This window comes from Bubalus bubalis, chromosome 11, assembly GCF_019923935.1.
Source record: "Bubalus bubalis isolate 160015118507 breed Murrah chromosome 11, NDDB_SH_1, whole genome shotgun sequence".
Classification (NCBI taxonomy): Eukaryota; Metazoa; Chordata; class Mammalia; order Artiodactyla; family Bovidae; genus Bubalus; species Bubalus bubalis.
The window spans coordinates 58,401,694-58,421,928 of NC_059167.1; the positions used below are offsets into that span (position 1 = coordinate 58,401,694).

General features: G+C 38.7%; 1 protein-coding gene across 1 annotated transcript in view; it reads left to right on the top strand.

Annotated features, from left to right (window-relative positions):
- Positions 1-20,235, top strand: part of NID2 (nidogen 2) — a 91,682-nt gene that overhangs the window by 34,138 nt on the left and 37,309 nt on the right. The window lies entirely within an intron of this gene.

The following is a 20,235-nucleotide window of genomic DNA, read 5'->3' on the forward strand; positions in this document are numbered from 1 at the left end:
GCTCCAGAGTGCGTGGGCTCAGTGGTTGCACTGCATGTGCTTGGTTGCCCTAGGCCATGGAGGATCTTAGTTCCTGGACCAGATGTTGAACCTGTGACCCCTGCATTGGCAGGCAGATTCTTAACCAGTGGACTACCAGAGAAGTCCCTATCATACATTTCTTACGTTTGTGGAGGGTGATGCTTGATGTTATAATAGGCCGTGAGATGTGTCATAGGCATGGGAGCTAGTGTTAGTGGTGGGAAGTTTTTTCAGAGTAGATATATTAGTTGATCATATGGGAATCGAGGGTAGGATGCTTTGCTGCTGCTGCTGCTAAGTCGCTTCTGTTGTGTCCGACTCTGTGTGACCCCATAGACGGCAGCCCGCCAGGCTCCCCTGTCCCTGGGATTCTCCAAGCAAGAACACTGGAGTGTGTTTAGTTTAAAGCAAAGAAATTGTTGATAGTGTTTTATAATAAAGTTGGTTGTATATAGTTCTGGTATGTGGGGGTTGTGGAATATCCTAGAAAGACGATTATTGTGAGAGTATTTATTATAATAACATTGGCATGTTCTGCTAAGAAAAACATATCCAATGTGCCTGCTGCATATTCTACATTGAAACCTGTTGCGAGTGTAGATTCTCCTTTGGTTAGGTCAAAGGGGGCTCGGGCTTGGTTAGTTTCTTCTAGGGTGGAAATAAATAAATTGATTATAGCCAGGGGTCATGATAGGAAGATTATTCATAAATGTTCTTGTGATGATGGTTGAGAGTGTTAAAGATCCATTTATTAAAAGGATTGATAGAGGAATAATTGCTAGTGTTACTTCGTATGAAATTGTGTACTGCACATAAGGCTCTGATAAATGTATATTTTGAGTTGGAAGCCCATCTGGATCATAAGATGGAATATAGAGCTAGGCTTGGCATAGCTAGTATAAATATTACCCCTAGATTTATATTAATGAGGGGATAATGTATGGGTAGAGCAATTCGTATAATTAGGGCCAGGGTTAAAGTTAGGACTGGTATAGAAATGGAAGATGTAGCTGGTTCCTTAAGGAATCAGATCAGATCAGATCAGTCGCTCAGTCGTGTCCAACTCCTTGCGACCCCATGAATCGCAGCATGCCAGGCCCCCCTGTCCATCACCAGCTCCCGGAGTTCACTGAGACTCATGTCCATCGAGTCAGTGATGCCATCCAGCCATCTCATCCTCTGTCGTCCCCTTCTCCTCCTGCCCCCAATCCCTCCCAGCATCAGAGTCTTTTCCAATGAGTCAACTCTTCGCATGAGGTGGCCAAAGTACTGGAGTTTCAGCTTCAGCATCATTCCTTCCAAAGAAATCCCAGGGCTGATCTCCTTCAGAATGGACTGGTTGGATCTCCTTGCAGTCCAAGGGACTCTCAAGAGTCTTCTCCAACACCACAGTTCAAAAACATCAATTCTTTGGCACTCAGCCTTCTTCACAGTCCAACTCTCACATCCATACACGACCACAGGAAAAACCATAGCCTTGACTAGACGAACCTTTGTTGGCAAAGTAATGTCTCTGCTTTTGAATATGCTATCTAGGTTGGTCATAACTTAAGGAATAGTGGTTCTTTAATAAATAATTGGACTGTGTCAGCAATAGGTTGTAATAGGCTGTATGGTCTGACAATATTTGGTCTCTTTGGAAGTTGCATATAACCTAAGATTTTTGGCTAAATTAATGCAAGAAATGCCATGGCTAAAAGAAGGGAGATGATGAATATTAAGAAGTTAATTATGAACATTTGTTAGGGAAAGGATTTGAACCTCTGGTTATAAAGGGTTAAATTTTACACAATTACCGTATTCTGTCACCTTAATAAACTCTGTTCTTGGGTAATATTTTGTATATATTAAATTAAATCATTAATTGGTTATATATATGTGTGTGTGTGTATGTGTGTGTGTGTGTGTGTGTATATATATATATATATATATATATGGCAGCCTTTTCACATGGGCATTATTTCTCTTTGTCTTTCCACACTGGAAAAACTATATAATAGAAAACAACCTTGATTACTCTGGCCTGAAATCAGATCATGTAGGACTTTAACCATTGAACAAACACATTTTTAATAGCAGTTATACCATTGGGGTGTCCTGATCCAACATCGAGGTCATAGACCTTTTGTCAATATGAACTCTAGAATAGGATTGCACTGTTATTCCTAGGGTAGCTTGTTCTGTTGATCAATTTTTGAATCAGTAAAGGATAATATTTTGACTAGTAAGTCTAGACTTTAGTCATTTGGAGATATTTTTATTCTCTGAGGACACCCCAACCAAAAATGTCAACCCATATAAAAATTTGTTATCCCTCAGTGGTTTAGTTAGTTTTCTGGGGCGTTAGTTAATTAAAGCTCCAAAGGGTCTTGTTTTATTTTGCTATTGCTGCCTCTTCATGCAGAGGTCAGTTTCACTGATTGAAAGTAAGAAACAGTAAAACCCTCATGTGGCCATTCATACAAGTCCTTATTTAGAGAACAGATGATTATGGTGCCTCTGTACAGTCAGGACACCGTGGCTGTCTACCATTTGTCACTGGGCAGGCAGGGCCTATAATAGTAGTTGTGCTAGAGGTGATGTTTTTTTGTTTGCTGTGTTCCTTTTACTTTTTAAAAATCTTTCCTCGAGTGCCTGCCTGCATTGGATTAATAGCATAATTACTGAATAATCTTGAGTTGTGTTTATTTACTGTGAATTATCAGTATATTGGGCTTCCCAGGTGACACGAATGGTAAAGAGCCCACGTGGCAATGCAGGAGACACAGGAGACTACGGTTTGAGCTCTGCATCAGGAAGATCCCCTGGAGGAGGGCGTGGCAACCCACTCCAGTGTGCTTGCCTGGAGAATCCCACAGACAGAGGAGCCTGGCGGGCTATAGTCCATAGAGTTGCAAAGAGCTGGACACGACTGACGTGACTTAGCGTGCATGCATGTGTCAGTATATTATTAGTGCACTGACACAGTATATTATCTACTGTATACAGTCAGTATATATGTATATGTGTCAGTATATATAGACACAGTATATAATAATACAGTATATTATTACTGATGTAAGTTTATGTAAGAAATATTTCTAGTTACTCATATTAACATTGTTGCCTCTCTTGGTCAATAGATTAGTTCAGCATAAAGCTAGGAGTTGATTTGCTTATTATTGGTATTAAGATAAAGTTATTGAGGGCTTCCCTGGTATCTCATCTGGTAAAGAATCCACCCGCACACTGTTCACAGTAGCTAGGACATGGAAGCAACTAGATGTCCATCGGTGGACGAATGGATAAAGAAGTTGTGGTACATATACACAATGGAATGTTATGTATAAAAAAGAACACATTTGAGCCACTTCTAATGAGGTGGGTGAAACAGGAGCCTATTATACAGAGTGAAATAAGTCAGAAAGAGAAACACCAATACAGTGTATTAATGCATGAAGTGAAAGTCGTGTCCGACTCTTTGTGACTCCATGGACTGTATAGTCCATGGAATTCTCCAGGCCAGAATACTGGAGTGGGTAGCCTTTCCCTTCTCTAGGGGATCTTCCCAACCCAGGGATCAAACCCAGGTCTCTCGCATTGCAGGCGGATTCTTTACCGGCTTAGCCACAAGGGAAACCCAAGAATACTGGAGTGGGTAGCCTATCCCTTATCCAGTGGATCTTCCTGACCCAGGAATCAAACCAGGGTCTCTTGCATTGCAGGTGGTTTCTTTACCAACTGAGCTATCAGGGAAGCCCATATTAATGCATATATATGGAATTTAGAAAGATGGTAATGACAATCCTATATGCAAGGCAGCCAAAGAGACACAATTGTAAAGAACAGACTTTTGGACTATGTGGGAGAAGGCTGAAGGTAGGATGATTTGAGAGAATAACATTGAAACTTGTATATTCAGTTCAGTTCAGTTCAGTCACTCAGTCATGTCTGACTCTTTGCAACTCCATGAATCGCAGCATGCCAGGCCTCCCTGTCCATCACCAACTCCCGGAGTTCACTCAGACTCACATCCATCCAGTTGGTAATGCCATCCAGCCATCTCATCCTCTGCTGTCCCCTTCTCCTCCTGCCCCCAATCCCTCCCAGCATTGGAGTCTTTTCCAATGAGTCAACTCTTCACATGAGGTGGCCAAAGTACTGGAGTTTCAGCTTTAGCATCATTCCTTCCAAAGAAAACCCAGGGCTGATCTTCAGAATGGACTGGTTGGATCTCCTTGCAGTCCAAGGGATTCTCAAGAGTCTTCTCCAACACCACAGTTCAAAAGCATCAATTATTTGGCACTCAGCTTTCTTCACAGTCCAAATCTCACATCCATACATGACCACTGGAAAAACCATAGCCTTGACTAGATGGACCTTTGTTGGCAAAATAATGTCTCTGCTTTTGAATATGCTATCTAGGTTGGTCATAACTTTCCTTCCAAGGAGTAAGCATCTTTTAATTTCATGGCTGCAGTCACCATCTGCAGTGATTTTGGAGCCCAAAAATATAAAGTCTGACACTGTTTCCACTGTTTCCCCATCTATTTCCCATTAAGTGATGAGACCAGGTGCCATGATCTTAGTTTTCTGAATGTTGAGCTTTAAGCCAACTTTTTCACTCTCCTCTTTCACTTTCATCAAGAGGCTCTTTAGTTCCTCTTCACTTTCTGCCATAAGGGTGGTATCATCTGCATATCTGAGGTTATTGATATTTCTTCTGGCAATCTTGATTCCAGCTTGTGCTTCTTCCAGTCCAGCGTTTCTCATGATGTACTCCGCATATAAGTTAAATAAGCAGGGTGACAATATACAGCCTTGACATACCCCTTTTCCTATTTGGAACCAGTCTGTTGTTTCATGTCCAGTTCTAACTGTTGCTTCCTGACCTGCATGCAGGTTTCTCAAGAGGCAGGTCAGGTGGTCTGGTATTCCCATCTCTTTCAGAATTTCCCACAGTTTCTTGTGATCCACACAGTCAAAGGCTTTGGCATAGTCAATAAAGCAGAAATAGATGTTTTTCTGGAACTCTCTTGCTTTTTCCATGATCCAGCGGATGTTGGCAATTTGATCTCTGGTTCCTCTGCCTTTTCTAAAACCAGCTTGAACATCTGGAAGTTCATGGTTCACGTATTGCTAAAGCCTGGCTTGGAGAATTTTGAGCATTACTTTACTAGTGTGTGAGATGAGTGTAATTGTGCAGTAGTTTGAGCATTCTTTGGCATTGCCTTTCTTTGGGATTGGAATGAAAACTGACCTTTTCCAGTATATGTATATTACCATATGTAAAATAGATGATCAGTGCAAGTTCAATGCATGAAGCAGGGCACTCAAAGCCGGTGCTCTGGGACAACCCAGAGGGATGGGGTGGGGCAGGAGATAAGGGGGGTTCAGGATGGGGAGACACATGTGCACCCATGGGTGATTCATGTCGATGTGTGGCAAAAACCACAATATTGTAAAGAAATTATCCTCCAATTAAAATTAATTTAAAAACAAAAGAATCTACCTGTAATGCAGGAGACCCCAGTTCAATTCCTGGGTCAGGAAGATCCACTGGGGAAGGGATAGGCTACCACACCAGTATTCTTGGACTTTTGTGGCTCAGCTGGTAAAGAATCTGCCTGCAATGCAGGAGACCTGGGTTCTATCCCTGGGTTAGGAAGATCTCCTGCAGAAGGGAGGGAACCAGCTACCCTTTCCAGTATTCTGGCTTGGAGAATTCCGTGGACAGAGGAGCCTGGCAGGCTACAGTCCATGGGGTCACAAAGAGTTGGACACGACTGAGTGACTTTCACTTTCATCATCATATTAACACTGTTGCCCCTATTGGTCAATAGATTAGTCCAGTATAAAGCTAGGAGTCGGTTTGCTTGTTATTGGTATTAAGATAAAGTTATTGAGCTTGAATGCTTTCTTAATTGGTGGCTACATTTAAGCCAACTGTGGTGTTGTTTTTAACCTCTAGATAAGGTTGTATCCATGTCTAAAATCTAACCTTTTTATATTAACATTTAAAAATACATTAAAGTTTTTAATCTTTTGGTAATTTTATAAGTTGAACTAAAATTCTTTTCCTGGAGAACCAGCTATCACTAGGCTCCTTAGACTTGTCACCTCTACTTATATATCTTATTTTGCTACATAGATGAGTCTGTTCATAAGTAGCTCTTCTGGTTTCAGGATATTTAACTTCTCTTTGTTAATGTTTGCTAGTTAAATGATTATGCAAAATGTACAAGGGGTAAACTTTTCTTTTTGTTACTTTTAATGTTTCTTTCATTATTCCCTTACTGTACTTTCTCTATAGTGCCAAAGGATATTTTGCATTTCTGTCTCCTATACTTTAAATGTTGAGTGAATGTTTTATTTAATTTGCTTATATTAGTAAAACTTGTGGGGGTTTGGCTTGACTTAGTTCAAAGTATTCATAAATTATGAAATCTTCTAAGTGTAAACTAGATGCCTTTATTTAAGCCATGTTTTGACTTATTTGAGCACACTTTGCAGTATACTCACTTTGTTCCGATTTGTCTCCTCTCATATACTTAGTGTTTATTACAGTACTTGGGGAAGGTGATGGGTGGTGTATGCGTGCTCCATGGCCTTATTCAATTAAGCATTCTATTTTCTTTAAAAAATATTTATTTTTGGCTGTGCTGGGTCTTCGTTGCCGAGTGTGGGCCTTCTCTCGTTGTGGCGAGCGGGGGCTACTCTCTAGTTGCTGTGCTTGGGCTTCTCACTGCAGTGTCTTCTCTTGTTGCAGAGTACAGGCTCTAGGCACATGGGCTTTCGTAGTTGCAGCACGTGAGCTCACTAGCAGTCTTAGTTGTCCTGAGGCATATGGGATCTTCCTGGACCAGGGATCGAACCCATGTCCCCTGCATTGGCAGATGGATTCTTAACCACTGGACCAACAGGGAAACTCAAGCATTCTATTCTTAATTTACTAGTAAATCCTCCTTTGGTTTTTAGTTTTCATAAAAACTTCCATGTAGTGAGAAATATATTTTTGAGATAGAAAATACAGCCCATTTCTTTCCACCCCAGCAGTTATACCTTGACTTAACATTTTTATTTATGATAATTATGCTTTTATTCCTTTCTTAGGGTTTGCTAGAGACAGTGGTAGATAGACTGAATTAGCAAGGGTTGGTGGGGTTTATCGATTATAGAGCAGGCTCCTCTAGAGGCGTGTGAGGCATAGCCAAGTCCTTTGAGTTTTGAGCTGTTGCTAGTAGTACTCTGGTGAATAATTTTGTTGTTATTTGGATTTAGGGCCAAGCATAGTGGGGTATCTAATCCCACTTTGGGTCTTACTGTCATGTCGTTAAGAAATACTAATCACTTTCATAGTCTATTTTTATTTAGCTATGGCTTTTTACAGCTTAATTGAAATTTAACTTTATATTACTCTTTAACATGTTTTGCACTAAATTTCTATTAATTTGAGTTAATCGTATGATCTTGGTGGCTGGCATGAAATTTACCAACCCTAGTTAATATAACTTAGTTGAACTTTTGTTTATGGCTTTATTTTTATTCCTACTGGCTTCCATGGGGGTGTGGTTAAGCAAGAGGTTATGAGCTACTACTGTTCGTGTGCTTGATGCCGGCTCCTTTAAATCTTAGTGATTTAGAGGGCATTCTCATTGGGTGTGGATGATTGCATATGTAGTTTTATGGAGATGTGGACGCCGAGAACAGACTTATGGACAGAGGGGATGGAGAGGGTGGGATGAATGGAGAGAGTAGCATGGAAATATTTATATGACCGTATGTAAAATAGATAGCCAGTGGGAACTTGCTGTATGATGCAGGGAGCTCAAACCAGTGCTCTGTGGCAACCTAGAGGGGTGGGAGGTGGGAGGGAGATTCAAGAGGGAAGGGACATATGTATACCTGTGGCTGATTCATGTTGATGTATGGCAGAAACCAACACAATATTGTAAAGCAATTATCTTTCAATTAAAAAAAAAAAACAACCTAATAGAAAGGCTGGGACCAAACCTATGTATTTTGGAATTGATAAACTTATCTAGGCATTTTCAGTGCCTTGCTTTAGGTTTTAAGCTACATTGACAAGTGGTGTTTATATAGTGAAGTAACATGTATATAATGTTTTGTGTGATTTATGCTAAATTTAGTATTAAACTTTTTATTAAAATGGTTGATGGATCTTGGGAGATATCTGTCTATATAAATGGTAAATATCTAAGTAATTCTTTGGTATGATTAATGCTTATTTTCTAGGTCTATTGTATTTTACACATTACATTGTTGGATAGATTAAATTCTATGTATTTATATGTTTCTGCCCTGTTGTGGGGGTTTGACAGGGCATTAAGGACATGTAGAGCATAGGATTTAGTGGGGAGTGAGGGGAGTTTGTTAAATAGGTCATTTACCTGTTCAGTCCATACATGTACGTACATGTGTGTAATTTCCTTGTTTTATAACCATCGACTGAGTAAAACCTTATGGTTGATGTTGGTAAATAATATTCAATAATATGCAATTAACATTCAGTTTATTTGACTATGTTAAAGCCTCAGATGGCCATAACTGAGTCACAGCATCCCTTTATGGTTTTTTTTTTTTTTTTAATTGGGGGAAAATTGCTTTACAGTGTTATGTTGGTTTCTCCTGTACAACAGTGCAAATCAGCCATAATTGTATGTGTATCACCTCCCTCCCCACCCCCCATTCCACCCTTCTGGGTCATCACAGAGCACCAGGCTAGGCTCCCTGTGTTATACAGCAACTTACGGCATGCCTTTAAAAATTAAAAATATACCAAATGCATGAAACCCAAGTTATGTGTGAGCATGGCTGATTAGTCGTTAGTCCAGCAAGATGTCTTATTTAAGAGGAAAGGGCAGGTCATTTTAGGTCCCGAAGAACCAGATATCTGATGAAGTTCAGACATTAATAGAAAACACCCCAGGTTATTGGCCTGGAACAAGAGGAGGGATGCCAGCCAAGAGGGGTTTATGGTTTCATGTGACTTGCTGATTAAAGTTGTGATCTATTGGATATGATGCACATGTTGACTAGAATTGATTTGACTTAATGTACTATGTACAACCAATAATACGTACCATGAAAGAATAGTATAACATATGTGCTTTTAAGCGTGGAGTAAATAATGAATTTATGTATAGTGTATTATGAACTATCAGTAGGTTCATGTGCATGCTAATAAGATGGGGTAAATAACAAATAATTATACATGTAGTAGATTATTTATAATATGTATTTGTATTTATTAATGTGGTAATACATGCCTTGCACGAAGTACACAGTAATTTATGGTAAAAAGAGGTTATTTTAATACTGAGATGGTACTTAGTAAATGTAAATCTTGTAAATATCCCATAACAAATCTTCAGCGACTAGTTTAAATAGAATTTCAGCTTTGGGTGCTGATGGTGGAGCTGGAGCTTCTTCCTTGAGTCTTAGGGAGACGTATTCTTCTTCTTTTCTGGTTTACAAGACCAGTATTATAGATATACTACAAAGACTCTTCATTTTAGGAGGTTATTTTCAATGATGCTAGTTACTGGCATTATGTGTGTGCATGCATGCTAAATCTCTTCAGTCGCGTCCAACCCTCTGTGACTGTAACCAGCCAGGCTCCTCTGTCCATGGAATTCTCCAGGCAAGGATACTGGAGTGGGTTGCTGTGCCCTCCTTCAGGGGATCTTCCTGACCCAGCAATTGAACCCAGGTCCCCTACATTGCTGGTGGATTCTTTACCACTAGCACCACCTGGGAAGCCCTACTGGCATTGCACTAGAATTAAAAAGAAATATATGAATGCTAATTGTTGGATAATAATGAAGGGGTGCTCTACGGGTTGTCCTCCAAATCATGTCAGTGTTACAGGTCTGCTACTAGTACTCAAAATACATGTTGACCAAGAGGTTGAAACATTACACTTCATTGTTTGGATGTGTGAAACACTGGGATAAATGCTAGAATTAAAACTGAAAAGATTAGGGCCAGTACTCCTAATTTATTAGGAACTGGCTGTAGAATTGCATAGGCAAATAGAAAATAACACTCTGGTTTGATACGAAGTGGTGTGTTGAGAGAGTTTGCTGGGGTGTAGTTGGGTAGGTCTCCTAGTAAGTGGTGAAAATACTGCTTATGTTATTAGTATTAGAATTAGTAATGAGGCACCTAGGATGTCTTTGATTGCACGCATGTGTGCATTCTCAGTCTCTTCAGTCGTGTCCGGCTCTTTGCGACCTCATGGACTATAGCCTGCCAGACTCCTCTGTCCATGGGGCTCTCCAGGCAAGAATACTGGAATGGACTGCCATTCCCTTCTCCAGGGGATCTTCCTGACCCAGGGATTGAACCTGGGTCGTCTTCGTCTCCTGCATTGGCAGGCAGATTCTTTACTAACTAAGCCATAAGGGAAGCCCCTTTGATTGTATGGTAGGAATGAAATGGGATTTTGTCTATATGAGATGAGATTCCTGTGGGGTTATTAGATCCTGTTTTGTGAAGGAATAGTAAGTGGACAGCTGCTAGTGCTGCAATGATAAATGGGAGAATAAAATGGAAGGTGAAGAATTGTGTAAGATTTACTTTATCTACTGAAAAGTCACCTCAGGTTCATTTGATGAGGCTTGTGCTAATATTTGGAATTGCTGAAAGGAGATTAGTAATAACTGTTGCCCTTCAGATATTTGTCGTTGAGTATGACAGCCTATAAATGCTGTAGCTATGACTGTAAATAAGTTGATTTCAGTGCTTCATGTTTCTAAAAAAGTATGGGATCAGTAATATAAGCCTTGTCCTACATGAATAAATAGGCAAATAAAAAATATGGAGGCTTCATTTGCATGTAGATATTGGATAACTCATCCATAGATAACATCTTGGCAGACATGTGTTACTGATGAAAAAGTGATGATTGTGTCTGATGTATAATGTCTTGCTAGGAATAAACCTGTCAAGATTTGTAGAACTGAGCAGATGCCCAGTAGGGAACCAAGGTTTCATCATGATGAAATGTTTGATGGAGCTAAGAGATCAATAATTACATGTTAATAATTTTTATTAATGGGTGTGATTTTTGAATGTTGATCATTAATGTTCTTTTTAAAATTAATTTTTGACTGTGCTGGGTCTTCGTTGCTGCATGGGCTTTTCCCTAGTTGTGGGAAGCCGGGGGCTACTCTCTAGTTGGTGCTACGCAGGCTTCTCATTGTGGAGTAAGGGCTCTAGAACACACGGGCTACAGTAGTTGCGACATGTGGGCTCAGTAGTTGTGGCTCTGGGGCTCTAGAGCACAGGCTCAAGAGTTGTGACGCACAGGCTTAATTGTTCTGTGGCATGTGGGATCTTCCCAGACTGGGGATTGAACCTGTGTCTCCTGCACCGGCAGACGGATTCTTCACCACTGAGCCACTACGGAAGCCTTAGTGTTCTTATAGCTGAATTAACAGTGATGATTTTTCATTTCATTGGCTATGGTTAGAGTCCATGTAAGAACAATAACATACATTGTGTTTAAGTACTGTTTTTGTAATTAGTTTTGTGGGGTTTTCTTCAAAACCTTCACCTAATTATGTGGACTTAGACTGATTGTAGGTGGTGGTATTGGTTGTGGGCTTGTGTTGAATTATGGTGGTTCATTTCGGGGTTTAATAGTATTTTTATTTATTTAGGCAAAATATTAGTAGTATTTGGTTATATGTCAGCTATGGCTACTGAGAAGTATTCTGAGGTTTGAGTCTCTAGTAAGACTGTTGTAGATATATTTCTTTCAAGGTTGATGATAAAATTTTCAGTAGTATTTTGTGTCTTAAATGATGAGGAAGGGGAGATTGTGTTTAAGTTTAATGGGCTAGATGATTGGGTTATTTATGATACAGGTATTTCTGAGTTTTTTGATGAAGAGATTCAGGAATTGGGGTGTTGTACAGCTCTGGTACTTGATTGATAATTGTTACTGGTGTATCATTGCTTATTGGTGTTGTGGTTATTATAAAGGTTCAGTTCAGTTGCTCAGTCGTGTCTGACTCTTTGTGAACCCATGGACTACAGCACGCCAGGCTTCCCTGTCCATCACCAACTCCTGGAGCTTACTCAAACTCATGTCCATTGAGTGGGTGATACCATCCAACCATCTCATCCTCTGTCATCCCCTTCTTCTCCTGCCTTCAATCTTTCCCAGCATCAAGATCTTTTCCAATCAGTTGGCTCTTTGCAGCAAGTGGCCAAAGTATTGGAGCTTTAGCATCAGTCCTTCCAATGAATATTCAGGACTGATCTCCTTTAGGATTGCCTGGTTGGATCTCCTTGCAGTCCAAGGGACTCTCAAGAGTCTTCTCCAACACCACAATTCAAAAGCATCAATTCTTTGGCACTCAGTTTTCTTTATGGTCCAACTCTCACATCCATACATGACTACTGGAAAAACCATAGGTTACTCATGATAATTAAATAGATTATGCTTAGGGTGAGTGTAATGAGGGATGAAAGAAAATATACTTCAATTAGGCCTTTTTGGTCTGACAGTAGTGTAGAGAATTTTATTTGAATAAGGGAAGTAGTTTTCATAGGATTCTTTCTAGTCAGATTAAATCTAGGAGGGATGATGCTGATTTCTGGCTTGTTGATAAATTTAAGTATGGTGGGAAGTGATGTATAATAATGAGAAAATATCCTAAGAGGCTGGAAAATTTGAAAAATTTTAGGGTATTTAAATTTTAAGTTTTGTGTAGTGAGAGTGATTTCAAATGCCAGAGTAAAACCTAGGATGGTCACAGCAAGGGAAGTTAGTTTCGAGAAATAAGGTGGAGTTATTTGAAGCATTGTTGTTGGGGAAATATTGTTGGAAGTAATGAATCCAGTGAAAATACTTCCCACGAGTAAATGTTTAATAGAATTGATTGGGAGTGGATTGTTTTCATTAATTAAAGTTAATGAATTGTCCTAATAGTGTAAAGAAAATCATGTGGGTGCTATAGACAGCTGTAAGAGACGTGGTGATGAGACTTGGGCTCAGGTGTTGGTATACAATGTATTGGCAATGTTGATAATTTGGGTCTTTAGAGTAGAAGCCTGTGAGGAACGGTATTCCCAACAGTGAGCGACTTCTGATAGTGAGGGCTGTTGTGGTACAAGGTAATGCCTTAAATAAACCTCCTAACTTTCAAATGTCTTGTTCATCATTTGGGCTATGAATAATGGATCCAGACTATGATATGGATCCATATAAACAGTATGGCCTTTAAAAAGGGGTGTGTGCAAATATGGAGAAATGCTGGATAAGATTGGTTAATATTGATTATTAATGATTATAAGGCCTAATTGGCTTGAAGTAGAGAAGGCAACAATCTTTTTAATGTCATTTTGGGTAAGAGTGCATATTGCTGTAAATAATGTAGTGATATTTATCCAAATATAATGTTGTTTGGATAAATTTATTATTCTGTTAAAGGGTAAAAGTGGATAAGTAGGAAAATACCTGCTATAACTACTGTGCTTGAGTGGAGTAGGGCTAAAATGGGAGTAGGGACTTCTGTTGCTGAGGGAAGTCACGAACAGAGGCCAAATAGGGCGGATTTTCCAGTTGCAGACAACACAAGTCCTATTAGAGGTAGGTTTGAGTAAGCGATTTAGGTTAAGCATCAAGATTTGTTGTATGTCTCATGGGTTTAAGTTAAATAGAAATTATACTACTGATATAATCCAATGTCTCTAGTGTGATTATATAAAATTGTTTGAAGAGCAGCTCTATTTGCGTCTGCTTATCCATATCATCACCTGATAAGTAGGAAAGATATAATTCTGACTCCTTTTCACCCAATGAAAAGTTGTGAAAGATTGTTTTCAGTGACAAGAATTAGTATTGTGATAAGAAAAAGTACTATTTAAGTATCATATTGAAAATTCCTTAACTGATCATGTGAGAAATAATTCTACTGGAACAAATATTGAGAAATAGTCTAATTTGAAGCTAAGTGATGATTTAAGGGTTCAGATTGAGATAATTATCTCTTGACATATATGAATAAATATTATTGTTGGAATTAAGCTGCTGATAGAAGTAGTGGTTTTTACGTAGGATGGGTATATACTACTTTTGTAGATGTTGGTGTTTGTTATTATAATCGATACAGTTAGTATAAATATGTAGTGTGAAAGAAGTAAATAAGTTTAGTTTATTTGTAGTTGCACCAATTTTTTGGTTCCTAAGACCTATGGGATAACTACTATCCAGTTTGAAAAAGCCATACTATTATATGGGGTAGCATGAATTAGCAGTTCTTGCATACTTTTTTTTTTAAATAAGAAGGTATAGTTTCCTGTTACTAGATTCATAAACTAATATTTAAAAAAAAAACTATATTTACAGTATTAGAACCCTAAAATGATTCAAGGGTTTAATGATAAGAGTAAGAGAGGTAAAATGTGAGAGGTTATGAGGCATTTTCTTGTGTGAATGATAGTTTAATATTATTGATATGGTATGTTTTATTTGACTCATTGTGTTACAATTAATGTGTGTAGGAAGATAAGGCAGTAATTATTGTATTGTGTTAATTCCTATTAAGATAATCGTGATATTTGATCATGAGAAGGATGATACTACCACAAGTAGTTCTCCAGTTAGAGTGATAGTTGGTGGTTAGAGCTGGGTTGGTTAAACTTGCTAGTAGTCATCATGTATTAATGGGAGGAACGTTTGTAGACCTCATGCTAGAATTATTGTTTGGCTGTGAATTCTTTCATAATTTTAATTGTCTAGGCAGAATAATATGGATAATGTGAGGTTGTGGGCAGTTATTAGATTTGTGGCTCCTATATAACCTTTAAGGTGTTAAGTGAAAGAGGACAGTGAAAAAGCTGGTTTAAAACTCAACATTCAAAAAACGAAGATCATGGCATCTGGTCCCATCACTTCATGGCAAATAGATGGGGAAACAATGGAAACAGTGAAAGACTATTTTGGGGGGCTCCAAAATCACTGCAGATGATGACTGCAGCCATGAAATTAAAAGACGTTTGCTCCTTGGAAGAAAAGCTATGACCAACCTAGACAGCATATTGAAAAGCAGAGACATTACTTTGCCAACAAAGGTCCATCTAGTCAAAGCTATGGATTTTCCTGTAGTCATGTATGGTTGTGAGAGATGGACTATAAAGAAAGCTTAGCACCAAAGAATTGATGCTTTTGAACTGTGGTGTTGGAGAAGACTCTTGTCTTCTCCAAGTCCAAGAGTCCCTTGGACTGCAAGGAGATCCAACCAGTCAATCCTAAAGAAAATCAGTCCTGAATATTCATTGTAAGGCTGAAGCTGAAACTCCAATTCTTTGGCCACCCGATGGGAAGAACTGACTCAATGGAAAAGCTGCTGATGCTGGGAAAGATTGAAGGCAGGAGGAGAAGGGGATGACAGAGGATGAGATGGTTGGATGGCATCACTGACATGACATAAGTTTGAGTAAGCTCCAGGAGTTGGTGATGGACAGGGAAGCCTGGTGTGCTGCAGTCCATGGGGTCACAAAGAGTCGAACATGACTGAGCAACTGAACTGAGCATAACAAGTGCTGTGTGACTGACAGATGAATACACAATCAGTGACTTCAGGTCTGTTTGGCGTAAACAAATTGAACCTAGTTATGGTTATTCCTCCTAAAGTGAAAGTGAAGTCGCTCAGTTGTGTCCGACTTTTCGTGACCCCATGGAATGCAGCCTTCCAGGCTCCACCATCCATGGGATTTTCCAGGCAAGAGTGCTGGAGTGGGTTGCCATTGCCTTCTCCAATGCATGAAAGTGAAAAGTGAAAAGTGAAATTGAAGTCACTCAGTCATGTCCAACTCTTAGCGACCCCAGGGACTGCAGCCCACCAGGCTCTGCCGTCCCTGGAATTCTCCAGGCAAGAGTACTGGAATGGGGTGCCATTGCCTTCTCCATAAGGAGAGTATAAAAAAGGGTATGTTATGAAATCTGTTAATGTGTTTAGAATTGTTGTGATTCACAATATACCACAGCCTCAGGATCTTACTGGTTCAGCCACTAGGACTATGGATCCTGCAACGGGGGCTTCTACCTGCGCTTCAGGTAATCAAAGGTGAAGGCTGTAGAGGAGTGTTTTTACTATAAAGGCTGTCATACATGCTAGTCGTGTGAAAATGTTGAATCAGGAGTTGGATGTTGCTTGTGTTCAATATTGAAGTATTAGAAAATGTAGTGAGCCTGTGACAGTTTTTGTTTGTTTTGGCCATGCAGTGCAGCATGCAGAATCTAGGCAGGATCTTTAGTTCCCTTACACCCCTTGCAGTAGAAGCTTGGAGGCTTAACCCCTGGACTTCCAGGGAGGTCCCAAACCTGAGATGATGTGAATATATACTAGTGCTACTAAGAGTAGGAGAACTCCTACTAGGGTATAAAATGAGAAGGTTCTGCTTTAAGATGTTCTATTTGATTACCCCATTGGGTAATGATAATAAGTGTTGAAATTACTGTTGCTTCAAATAAAATATAAAATGAGATTAATTCTGTGGCTGTGAATTTTATAATTAGGAATATTTCTAATGTAATTAGTATGGTAAATATTGTTTTAAGCTAATGATTCTTTGAGTAGGCGAAATTGGTTGGCTATTAATGTTAATCATGAGTCATATTGTTAAAAATTAATAATGATGCTGATTAAGGAGTTAGAGAAAAAAATTAGTGAGAAGTTAAGGCTACTGTCATTAAATTAAGACAAAAAAGCTTATAGACTAATTAATAAGCTATGGACTGTGGTATTAATTTAGATTATGTTCTTTGATAGTCATGTTTGTGGTATTAGTATAATTGTAGGAATAATTTTTTGTTTATGTGTTTGTCACTTTTCTTTACTTTTTCTTTTTTACTTTTTACTTTTATTTTTTAACACCAAAAACATTTTGTATTGGGGTGTAGCCAATTAATGATGTCGCGATGGTTTCAAATGAACAGTGAAGGGACTTAGCTATACATATACATGTATACATTCTCCTTCAAACCCCCTTCCCATCCAGGCTGCCACATAACATTGAGCAGAGTTCCATGTGCTGTACAATAGACTTTTGTTATCCATTTTAAATATAGCAGTGTGTACATGACCTTCAAAGTCCTTAACTATCCCTTCCCCCCAGCACCCATGAGTTGCTTTTCTAAGTCTGTGAGTCTCTTTCTGTTTTGTAAGTTCATTTGTATCCTTTCTTTTTAGGTTCCACATATAAGGGATGTCATATGATATTTCTCCGTCTCTGTCTGACTTACTTCACTCAGTATGACACTCTCTAGGTCCATCCATGTTGTTGCAAATGGCCTTATTTCATTCTTTGTAATGTCTGAGTAATATTCCATTGTGTATGATATACCACATCTTCTTTATCCATTCCTTTGTCAATGGACATTTACGTTGTTTCCATGTTTTGACCATTGTAAACAGAGCTGCAATGAACATTGGGGTGTATGTATCTCTTTTAAATGTGTCTCCAACATTAAACCACAAAGTTCTGTCAATTCTCTCATCAAGGTAGCTCTATTTTAAGTTTTTTAAGGAACCTCCATACTTACTGTTTTCCATTGTGGCTATACCAATTTACATTCTCACCAACAGTGCAGGAGGGTTCACTTCTCTCCACACCCTCTCCAGCATTTGTTTGTGGCTTTTTTGATGATGGCCATTCTGACTGGTATGAGGTGATATCTCATTGTAGTTTTGAATTGCATTTCTCTAATAACTAGCCATCTTGAACATCTTTTCATGGGCCTATTGGCCATCTGTATGTTCTCTTTAGAGAAATATATATTCAGGTCTTCTGCCCATTTTTTGAGTGGGTTGTTTGTTTTGATGCTATTAAGTGGCATAAGCTGTTTGTAAATTTTGGAGACTAATCCCTTATCAGTCACATCATTTGTAAATATTTTCTTCCTATCTGTGGGTTTTGTTTTTGTTTTGTTTATTGTTTCCTTTGCTGTGCAAAAGCTTGTGAGTTTAAGTAGGTCTGATTTGTTTATTTTTGCTTTTATTTCCATTATTCTGGGAGATGGATTAAAATAGATTTTGCTGTGATTTATGTCAGAGAGTATTCTGCCTGTGTTTTCCTCTGAGAGTTTTATTGTGTCTGGTCTAACATTTAGGTCTTTAATCCATTTTGAGCTAATTTTTGTGCATGTAGTTACCGAATGAGCTAATTTCATTGTTTTACATGTGGCTGTCCAGTTTTCCCAGCACCATTTGTTGAAGAGACTGTCTTTCCAACATTGTGTAGTCTTGCCTCCTTTGTCATAGATTAACTGACTGTAGGTGCGTGGACTTATTTCTGGGTTTTCTATCCTGTTCCATTGATCTGTATTTCTATTTTTGTGCCATTACCATACTGTTTTGATGACTGTAGCTTTGTAGTATAGTCTGAAGTCCAAGCGCCTGATTCCTCCAGTTCCATTTTTCTTTTTCAAGATGCTTTGGCTCTTTGGCGTCTTTTGTGTCTCCATACAGGTTTTGAGATTTTTTTTGTTCTACTACCTACTAAGTCACTTCAGTCGTGTCCAACTCTGTGCGATCCCATAGACAGCAGCCCACCCAGCTCCTCCGTCCCTGGGATTCTCCAGGCAAGAACACTGGAGGGGGTTGCCATTTCCTTCTCCAATGCATGGAAGTGAAAAGTGAAAGTGAAGTCGCTCAGTCATGTCCAATTCTCAGCAACCCCATAGACTGCAGCCTTCCAGGCTCCTCCGTCCATGGGATTTTCCAGGCAAGAATACTGGAATGGTGTGCCATTGCCTTCTCCTAGTTCTGTGAAAAATGCCATTGGTAATTTGATAGGGCTTGTGTTGCATCTGTAGATTGTCTTGGGTAGTATAGTCATTTTGGGAATATTTATTCTTCTAATCCATGAATACAGTGTATCTTTCCATTTGTTTATGTTTTCTTTGATTTCTTTCATCAGCATCTTATACTTTTTGGAGTACAGGTCTTTTATCTCCTTAAGTAGGTTTATTCCTAGGTGTTTTATTTGTTTTGATGGAATGGTAAATGGAATTGCTTCTTGAATTTCTCTTTCTAATCTTTCATTGTTAGTGTATAGAAATGCAACAGATTTCTGTGTATTAATTTTATGACCTGCGACTTTACCAAATTTGTTGATGAACTCTAGTAATTTTATGGTAATGTCTTTAGGATCTTCTATGTATAGTATCATGTCATCTGCAAACAGTGACAATTTAGCATCTTTTCCAATTTGGATTCCCTTTACTTCTTCTCTGCTGTAGCTAGGACTTCCAAAACTATGTTGAATAAAAATGGTGAGAGTGGACAGCCTTGTCTTGTTCCTGATTTTAGAGGGAATGCTTTTAGCTTTTCACCATTGAATATGGTGCTAGTCGTAGGCTTGTCATATATGGCCTTTACTATGTTGAGGTATGTACCCTCTATGCCCACTTTCTGGAGAGTTTTTCCATAAATTGGTGGTGAATTTTGTCAAAAGCCTTTTCTGCATCTATTGAGATGATCATATGGTTTTTATTCTTCAATTTGTTGAATATGGTGTATCACATTGATTGATTTGTGGATGTTGAAAAATCCTTGCAACCCTGGGATGAATCCTACTTGATCATGGTGTATGATCTTTTTAATGTATTGTTGGATATGGATTGCTCGTATTTTGTTGAGGATTTTTGCATCTATTGTTCATTAGTGATATTGGCCTGTAATTTTCTTTCTTTTTTTTTTTTGTGGTATCTTTGTCTGGTTTTGGTATCAGATGGTGGCCTCATGAAATGGATTGGTAAGTGTTCCTTCCTCTGCAACTTTTTCGAATAGTTTCAGAAGGATAGGTCTTAACTCTTCTCTAAATGTTTGATAAAATTTGCCTGTGAAGCCATCAGGTCCTGGACTTTTGTTTGTTGGGAGTTTTTTAATAACAGTTTTAATTTTAGTGTTTGTGATTGGTTTGTTCGTATTTTCTGTTCATTTACGGAGATTGTAACTTTCTAAGAAATTGTGCATTTCTTCCAGTAATTCCAATAAAAATGCCATTTTATTGGTATAAGTTGTTCATAGTAGTCTTATGATTCTTTGTATTTCTGTGGAGTCAGTTGTAACATCTTTTCTATTTCTAATTTTACTGATTTGAGTCCTCTCCCTTTTTTTCTTGATGAGTCTGGCTAATGCTTTAATCTTGTTTATCTGCTCAAAGAACCAGCTTTTAGTTTCATTGATCTTTGCA